Raw genomic sequence first — 9,884 nt, forward strand, 5'->3', positions numbered from 1 at the left:
TATTTTTATTACAGCTGTAATATTAAATTGTAAAAAAAAAAGTGTTCTCAAGTAAACAATTTGGCAAAGGAGGGTTCCCACAGCAAGTCTTCAGCCATGGTCTCCCATATCAGTGTTTCCCAACCAGGGGTGTGTGTAGCCCTAGGGGTACTTGAGCAGCTTGCACTTGGAAAGATTAGGAATTTCCAAAATGACTATATATATATATATACATATATATGTACGTATTTGCATCCACTGCAGCTACAGTGTTTTCTTTGCGACACAAAGAACATGCATGAGTGAGGGGGTACCAAAACAGCTCAAGGGATACATATTAAGGTTGGGAACCACTGATCCAGTCAGATCAGAGATGACTATGCTGACCACTAAGCCACAGATCAGCTCCACCAGACACTCAGACCTGCAGCTATTTATAGCTTCATGACACACTGACTGCAGAGCAGAGGAGAGAGAGAGTCAGACAGCTTGATTAGTGTGGTCTGCCCTCACTGATTGGGTGATTACAGTTCAAATGTATTGCCTCTGAAAACCACAGGTCTTATTATGACTTTTTGGTGATTTTTCACGTCACCAGGGGGCGTCTGGGTAGTGTAGAAGTAAAAGCACTCGCATACCACCGCGGACACCCGGGTTCAATTCCCGGGCAGCGGTACTTCCGGCTTGGACAGACCCGATTGGCCACGTCTGCGGGTGGGAAGCCGGTGGGGTATGAGTCCTGGTCACTGCATCCTCTGGTCGGCCTGTTCGGGGGGAGGGGAACCGGGGGGAATAGCGCAATCCTCTCACGCGTTACGGACTGCTGGTGAAAATCCTTGTTGTCAGGTGAAAAGAGGCGGCTGGGGACTGCACATGTATTGGAGGAAGCAGCAGCTGGCAGCAGCTCCTCTCCCTTCCTCCTTAACTCTCCTCTCCTGCTGCAGGCAGGCAGGAGTCCACTTTACGTCATGAAGGGCATCATGGGGATGCACAGAAAGAACGCAAGAGTCATCACTTTCATCCAGTAGCGGAGCATACACCGGGGCAGAGGGTGTGCCCGCCCCGGGCCCACTCCTTTTTTTTTTGCATGCCAGGCCAGGCCAGGCCTGAGTGTGAGAGCAATTCAATCAATAGACAATAACATTGGTGTGTTTAAAATGAGATATTCCACTAAATATGGCTAAAACACATTCAAACATGCAAAAAAGGCAAATTTTTCTTCGCCGCCGGCCTTAATTGGATTTTCTTTTTCTTTTTTTTTGGGGGGGGGGCCTAAGAGCTTCGTCCCCCGTGCGCTGATAGGGTCGCCCCGCCCCTGCTTTCATCGTTTACATGACATTTTTATTTTGATCGGTTTATGAAAAGGTTTAAACTACCCCTCTGCAAATGATTGAAATTTCAATCGGTTTGGGCCTGTTTAATCTGATTGAGGTGTTTATATGGAGCATTTTTAATCTGTTTGGGCTTTTAAACCTATTTCAATCTGATGATTATGCTCCATGTAAGCGTGGACGTGGGAGGAGAGGCGCAGCAGAGGGTGTGTCACTACACTAATTGCCCTATACCCTATATTGGGTGCAATTTTTATGTCAGGGATGATCAGGATTTGAAATGGTGCCGCCATCCAGCGCAGACCATCACCATGGCAACACAGTACAACTCTAGTACAACTCAAGTACGTAGTACTACTCTTATCAACCTTTTTTGGTATTATTGTGTATAGCTACATGTTTCAGTGTCAGTTTTTGTCTTCTGTTGTCCTGACTGTTGAATGTGGCTGCATCACGTGACACATCCATTTCCTGCAAAGGATCAATTAAGTATCTATCTATCTATCTATCTACATGCTGCAGGCATCTCTGTGCTCTTTTCAAATGTTTACCTTTTTGTGGATATGTTGGCCAATTTGACTTTAGTAAATCCTTAACGAGAAAAACAAAAATATGTTCGTTTTTTTTATTCTAACTGTAGCTGTGGTGTGAATGATGATCCAACCTACAACTTTCAGCCATGACACATTGAGGAGGCCACAAAGTTACCAACGTTAGTTGCTTGAGGGTTCTTTGACTCATTACAGGTCTGTAAACAACCAGTATCGTAACCAAAGAACCGTGAAAGGACCCTCCTTTCTCTGTGTACATAGAAGATGATGAACGCAGGATGGAGTGTACATGTGTGGTGTGGAGCGTGTGTGTGCAGGACTCATTACCTTGACGTAGAGCGAGATCTCGTAGGCCTGGTCTTCAGGGGCTAATGTGCTGTTCCTCGTTGGAGGCAAAGGACTCTCAACCTTCTTACGAGAGAGCAGTTTCACCTCCTCTCTCCTCTCCTCCTCCCGCCGGGGGACATACGACTGGCCGTCCTCCATCAATACCAGTCGCTTTTTCCTCCCCTGCTCATCCTTTCTTGGCAGCGACTCATCTTTGATCACAGACTTCAGCTCTTTGATCCAGTCCTCCTGCCTTGGAGGACTTCTGCTCTTCGTCGATACCTCTCTCTTCACCCGATCCTTCATTCCTCCATCACCTCCCTGGGCGTCTTTTCCCACAGGCCTCAGTTCATATCCCCAGGCTTTCCTTCCCGCGGTGCTCTCTTCCTCTTGGTCTTTCTTTATCCAGTCGTTATCTTTTCTCGTGGCTGACGTCACCCTCGCTGTCCCCCATCCTTCTCTCCCATCCGGGGGAAATGGCTGCCGCTCACCACACAGGATCCCATTCTCCATCACCTGCCTCAGTCCTTTCACTCTTCCATGTAGCTCCGTCTCTCCCTCTCTGTTTTCATCGTTCTGATCCTCATCCGTCCCACCACCCGTTTCACCCCTCCCTTCATCCAGTTCTTGATTCTCTCCATCCGTGGTCTTGGCCACCGTGCCCTCAGGAGCAGCTGTAGTGGCAACAGCCACTGGCTCTTCTAATTCTTTACTTCTATCTTCTGTCACATCAATGTCATCATCCAGAACAGTCATCGGTTCCTGATCTACCACGTCCCCTCCCTCTCCCTCCAATGCTTCCTCTTCTGCTCCTCCTCCCCTCTCCTGTTCTACAAGGGTCTTTTCGAATAGCTGTTCTCTCAATTTGCCTCCTATGAAGAGCTGCTCGTGGAATTCAACTCTCCGTTCTGCTCCAGACATGGCCTCCTCTGAGGGGACCTCTCCTCTCGGCTGCTCCGATTCAATCTCACCGCCCTCCTCCATCTCGATGGCCTCGTCCACTTGGTCCATATCGACATCTTTCTGTACATTTGAAATTACGTCCTGTCTTAGGTCTTGTTTGTTTAAAGTTTCAAGCTCTAGAATCGCCTGTTCCTCCATTGCTACATCTCCTCTTCCTCTGCGCTCCTTCTCATCCATTACCTCCCCAACAACAGTATCACCTGTCTCCTCCCCCTCTACCATCCTCTTCCCTCCCCCATCCAACCCTGTCAGAGTATGAACCCCACCCTGTCGCTTCTCCTCCGCCTGCTCCCTCTGTGTGAGCCCCCATATTCTAGTGCCTCGGTTTCCTCCTTCTGTCAACTGTGGATGTTCTGTACATGAGCCAATCACCACCTCTATAGCGCAAGTCTTAGTCAATTCGCCCAGCGGAGTTAGTGTCTGAGGCTCTTCTGCAGATCCATCAACCTGCTCTTCTAAAACAGCAGGTACATCCTCTGCTAAAACAGCAGGTGCATCCTCTGCTAAAACAGCAGGTGCATCCTCTTCTAAAACAGCAGGTGCATCCTCTTCTAAAACAGCAGGTGCATCCTCTTCTAAAACAGCAGGAACAGAGGCCAAATCGGGTTGCTCTACCTTTTGTATTGTTTCACCTCCTATGTCCAGAACATCATCACAAATGGACATTGCATCTTTCACAGCTTCATTGATTGTGTCACCTTCCACCTTTGCTTCTCTGCCATCCTCATCTTGCCACGTGATGTTATGATTAACAGACTTAACCTCCTGGTTGTTGACTGGAGAGTTGTCCGTCTTGTTAATATTCTTCACACTTGCTTCATTCTCATTGGTTGATTGGCTGTTCTGATTGGCCACCACTTCCATTGCAGTTTGGCAGAGATCATGTTGAATTTCCACCTTCTCATTCATCCCCGTGGCAACAGGGGTCGCATCTATTGCTGCATACTCAACACTTCCTGCTAGCTCACGATTAGCAGCCTCTGATTTGTCAGTGTTATCAGAGGACAACTCTGCACTCTTTGTCTTTCCCAACCCATCCTGTCCACTCTCCACATCATCGCAGGTGGACACCTGTCCATTTGAGTCCATGTCTCCCTCGTCTCTCTCTCCATCCCCTCCCTTTACTGTCGCTTCACTTTCTGCACTCTGTATCACTGTCTCTTCTACATTTTCTTCCTTCCCCCTGTCTTCTTCATTGTCTCTATCTAGTGATGGTTGGCTACAGTTCTCAGCCTCTGGCGATGCTGATAAACAAGATGAACTCTCAATGTTTCTCTGTGTTTCTCTTGACTCTTCCTCTCCTTCCTCTTTGCACTCTCTCTGAGTTTGTTCGTCTGTCTTGTCATGCTCGTCCCCTCCTCGTTCCCCTTCCCCTCCCTCCTCCACTCCTACCTCTCCATTCGGTAACAGGGACACTCCTTCTCCTTGCTCTCTATCTCCTTCCTTGGCCTGCTCCTCCCTTGCGTCTCCCAGCATCAGAACATCCTCCCCTACCTCTTCTGCTAGTTCCACCTCCTCATCCTCCTCCTCTTCTCCTGCCTGCTGGTCCTCTCTCGCCCTCTGGGTATCCAGGTCTGAACAAGTACCTACAGGGCTGTGGATAACGGTGCCGTTTGACAGGTCCGGGCTGGGTTGGGAGTCCGACTGAGCCATAGTTTTGGAATATGTTTCAAAACTTCAGTCCGATGTTTTGGAAGATTCTGAAATGGGTCCAGTAGTCCAGATTGGGTCCAAGAGAGGTTGTAGTGTATGTACGATTTCTGGTGTACTGAAGTAGAAGGCTAAGATTCTGGAATGGGTCCAATATTGCCAATCAGGTCCGGTTGACGAGGTTCCAAAGATTTTTTAATGAGTCCAATATTCCAGAATAGAAGATACTGAGAATCCAAAATCGTTCCCGAATTCTAAAACGGGTCCAGAGTGAATCTTAGTTTGCCAGCTAGTTGGTCATAAGTACAATATCTCTTTCTCTCTCGCTCTGTCTTTCTCTCTCTCTCTGTCTCTCTCTCTATCTCTCTCTCTGTCTCTCTCTCTCTCTGTGTCTCTCTCGCTCTCTCTCTCTCTCGGATTAAGTGGAGGCTGATCTCCACATGACCAGGAGCTTAAACCCCTCTGCCACCCAGGGGCCAGCACCATGCATGCACGCACGCACACACACGCACACGCACACACAGACACACACACACACACACACACACACACACACACACACACACACACACACACACACACACACACACACACACACACACACACACACACAGACACACACACACACACACACACACACACACACACACACACACACACACACACACACACACACACACACACACACACACACAGTATATTTTCATACACACAGATGCAAACACACAGCATTCCACTTCTTTAACAAAATCCGCTCACTGGCCCCCATGTGATTTAAATATTCTTTGAAATCTTGCAGGGGCTGACTGAGTTTCCTGTCGTTTTCTACCTTTACCAGCCAAGCTGCTCAATTTTAACATTCATATATATATATATATATATATATATATATATATATATATATATATATATATATATATATATATGAAGAGAAAGGAGAGTCATGTTTCGCTGTAGCAGCTTCATCAGGTTTGCTCATACAACCATGAGTGCTCAGGTGAGCCTAAGTAGTAACAGGACCTATTGGTCACATGACCAATTAAGAAATCACACATTTTTTTCTGTTTACAAGTTGTAGAAAAGTACATAATATAACAACAATGTAAATACAATATCACAAAAGGAATGGCGATATATAATAATATTGTTCAAGTTAAAAAGCAAGGACATAAGCTAGCATTAATCTGCAGCAATGATGTCAGAGTTACAGAAATGAGCACATTAGAAGGTTGAGCTCAAAATCTATAAAGAATAGGAGGACCTATACTAGTTACAGCAATGCAAGGTTAAGCTCAAATTATATTTATCTTATTATATATATATATACAGTGAGGCATAGGAGGATGGTCCTCCTCTATTAGATTGGGGATTTTATATAAAAAAAATATATATTAAAAAAATATATTTTTTATTTTTATTTTTATATTTTTAATTTTTCATATATTTTTTTATAATAAAATATCAATCAAATGTGTTTTTTCTTATGTGCAGACGCTCATTTTTTCATTCATTATATAGCTCCATGCAGACGAGTCACTCTGGCCCTGGTCCCAGCATGGGGGAGGGGATTAAAAAAACACCCGCCCTGTGGGCTTGATTTATTTGGTAATTTATCTAATGAAAAAATAAGATTGGTTGAAAAAGACTTGCAATTCACAGAAAACAGTGAGAGTGATGTGTTTTCCAACGAATCAGATTGAGGAGGAGGGGAGCTCTCCCTTAGCCCGTGAAACCAGGTGAAACCCTAATTGGTTGTTGTTTGATAGATAGATTGCTTGACATTGATTGACATTCTGTATTGTCCAATGCTGATGAATACGTCTGAAAATCGGCAACGTTGTTCCACTGCCTGGTCTGTGGTCTCTCACGCTGAATCAAGGAGGTGAAATCCACTGCTTGACCTGACAGGAAGGATTTACTGAGACAGTAGCAGCATATCATATTTCCCTCTTATTTTTATTTACTTTTTTATCAATCAGTAAGTGTTCACAAGCCAGACAGTCGTTGATATTGGATTACCACCAAAACGAGTTTCGAGTTGCGGGGAGACGAGCTGCGCGATACGGGCTTTTTGCAATGTCAGAAAACTGGAATATTTGCAACGTCTCGACTGCAGCGTTTCCCCTACAGACAGCACGGATATTCAAGTAAGTCAATTGATTTCAAGTTATCCGAACCTTCTATTAAATTCGGCGTGGAAATGGTTCACCGAGCAGCGCTATTTTTGTCGTATTGAAGTTTCATCCTGTAATTTCTTATACTAAAACCCGCAAACTTTAAATTCACACATTTTTTAACTGAATTTGGCCTGTAAATCGATAGCTGACAGCAGGCTCAATTTTAAAGCTTGAGTGGTGATCTTTATATCATATGAAAGTAGAAGAAATAAGGAATCGATTGGGATGAAGCATGTCAACCTAGGATGTCGGGAAGGGGGGGTAAATAACGCTCCAAAGTTGATAACTAAATGAGTAGTGCAGCACTGTTCACAGGAAGACACACTCTCGTTCCAGATGCAATTAAGTGTAATTTAACGCTATTTGACAACAGTTTCGGCCATAGACTTTGTCAAGTATCATACAAACAGTGCAAGACAGCCATTATAAAGACAGGTTAGCTGATTGAATGGACAACACCTGTCTTGTGAAAGCACACCTGAGTGTGAGACATCATAGGATGAATCAAAACATTGATGTCACAGGTAGGCTGTATACCATAATATATCATGAATCTATGTGAATAAATAGATTTATATAAATAGTAATCACAGCCTAATGCATAGAGATAAATCCTGAAACCTTCTCGCAACAGTTCTAGCCTAAGCCAGTGGTTTTCAAAGTGGGGTCCCCAGCAAAAAGGGGGGATAATCTATTTTCACTATAATTCCATGCCATCCATAAGTAACACAATCTAAGATAGTGTAGAAGTGAGTAACTAGGCTAATTATAACCATAACAGCACAAATAATTGACAAAAATCTCGAAATAAATATACAGTATTTACTCTGAGAAATGAAATAATGAGAAAAGGAACAATTATTGATGGTTAAAACTGAATAATGACATCACAACAGTCTAATCCTAATGCTAATTTAAAATGAGATTTGGGCGTTTTGGGCAAAAACTGCTTGTGGGTGAGAGTATCAGCAGCAGAGCACACGTCATATTTTCCCTGGGACCGCCTCAGGTGCCAGGTGCTGTTCCATCCTGTAGTCCTCTCATGGGTGCTAATGCAATGCTCCTCACTGGGTGGAAAGCTAAGAGGCTTGACAGCATGGGAAACATGGCAAATACACACACACACATGCGCGCGCGCACACGTGAAAAAAAAAGGCCAAATTGGGCGGCGACCTTCGGTCGCCACACTAGCTTCCTCCCCTGTTTCCAAGCTCACCAGCCACCAATATATATACCAGCATACCTAGGCACATGCTTGTCCTGTCTGCCGCCATCTGCTGGCCTGTCGCTCTCACTGCACCGTTGTTGTTGTTGTTGTTGTTGTTCTTTTTAAATGCCTGTATATGTCCCTGTTTGTCTTTGTTTGATCATAGCATGCTTATGGTTTTATCAATAATGTGGTCTGAATGTTGGCATGCTTTATCTGTCTGTGCTGGTCTGTCTGCCTGTAGGCTATAGGCCTAGTCTGTTTTAACTTGCATGGTGCCAATTGCTTTGGCCTGCTACATGTTATTTTTACTTCAATTTTTATTTGCTTGTGTGTTTTATTGTTGGTGCTTGTTTTTAATGCTTGCTTGCTTTTAATGGCTATCTTAAGTTCTGGCCAAGTTAAGTTTTTTTTAAGTCAGTTAAAAATTAGCCGTTTGGCTAACACTGGCATGTTTACAGTCATGTTAATTAATGTGCACTGTCCCTCAAATAAATCAATGAATACAAATACAAAATATATATATGTATATATATATATATATATATATATATATATATATATATATATATGTAAGGTCAGTGCACCCTCTAAGCCCCACACATAGCTTATGATCTCCCTGACCACCAGAGGGCACCTCAGACATGGAGCTTCATTGTAAGAAACAGGTTTGCACATACTGTAGGAGTAGTCCCAGTGGAAGTCTTTTAGATTAATGGATTAAAGAATAGTGAACAAAATGACAAACATGTTGGAGAGCATGTAATCAAAACATCTCATCTCCTGATGCGTTTGTAAGCTTTTTGTCTTTATTACGTCTAATGAGACTTATGAGACAATGAGTGTGCAGGACAGGGAACACGTCACCAGGATAATACAATAGCTACTGTGGGGATCAAACCTGTGAGCTTTATCCTGTTGACATGGTGCATGGTTACAGCCTGTAACCATGCACCATGTCTATCATGGTTAGGTTAATTTCCATCCAAGACTGTCCTTACTTGATCATTGTCTTCTTGCAATGCAGCTATCCATCCAGTAGGTGGCGCATTGTTGCACATTGTTATAATGTAAATAAAGTGTTTTTTGTTAAATCTCTCTCTGTGTCTCTGTCTCTCTCTTTGTGTGTGTGTGTGTGTGTGTGTGTGTGTGTGTGTGTGTGTGTGTGTGTGTGTGTGTGTGTGTGTGTGTGTGTGTGTGTGTGTGTGTGTGTGTGTGTGTGCGCGTGCTTGCGTGCATGTGTGTGTGTGCAAAGGTTATAATACTTTTGTTTTTTTCATTCGTTTTTATTTTTATTAGTTTTGACTTTTTGTTTTCAATTTCAGTTTAGTTTTCATTAGTTTTTAAGGTGGGTTTGATCGTTTAATTTACTTTTTATTTTTTGAAAATTATTAGTTTTAGTTTAGTTTTTATTAGTTTCAGTGTTACTTTTAGTCTTGTTTGCCCCTTTCCTATATTTTTTTGTATTGTAATATGGGGTGTTTGTCAGGGGTGAGAATCAAATGGGTCATAGTTGCTATTATACAATTTTCTGTGAGACTGTGTTGGAAAATAGATGTAATCTCCACTCAAAATACTAGGCTTATTGAAATACTATAAACTGACAAAGAGTAAGACTAAGGACATTTTCTCTTCAATTAATTTTATTTTAGTTAGTTTTGTAAACACACAATACCGTTTCAGTTAGTTATCGTTTTTT

At 43.3% G+C, this 9,884-nt stretch overlaps 1 protein-coding gene across 1 annotated transcript in view; it reads right to left on the reverse strand.

Annotated features, from left to right (window-relative positions):
• LOC310773391 (chloride intracellular channel protein 5-like) overlaps nt 1-2,221 on the reverse strand; it is a gene marked incomplete at its 3' end in the record, with an annotated part of 24,865 nt that extends 22,644 nt beyond the window's left edge. The window contains exon 1 of the mRNA XM_083633260.1: nt 2,189-2,221. The remainder of the gene's footprint in view (nt 1-2,188) is intronic.
• Nucleotides 2,222-9,884: the final 7,663 nt, after the last annotated feature.

Source organism: Poromitra crassiceps (genome assembly GCF_964638095.1).
Source record: "Poromitra crassiceps genome assembly, chromosome: 3".
NCBI lineage: Eukaryota > Metazoa > Chordata > Actinopteri > Beryciformes > Melamphaidae > Poromitra > Poromitra crassiceps.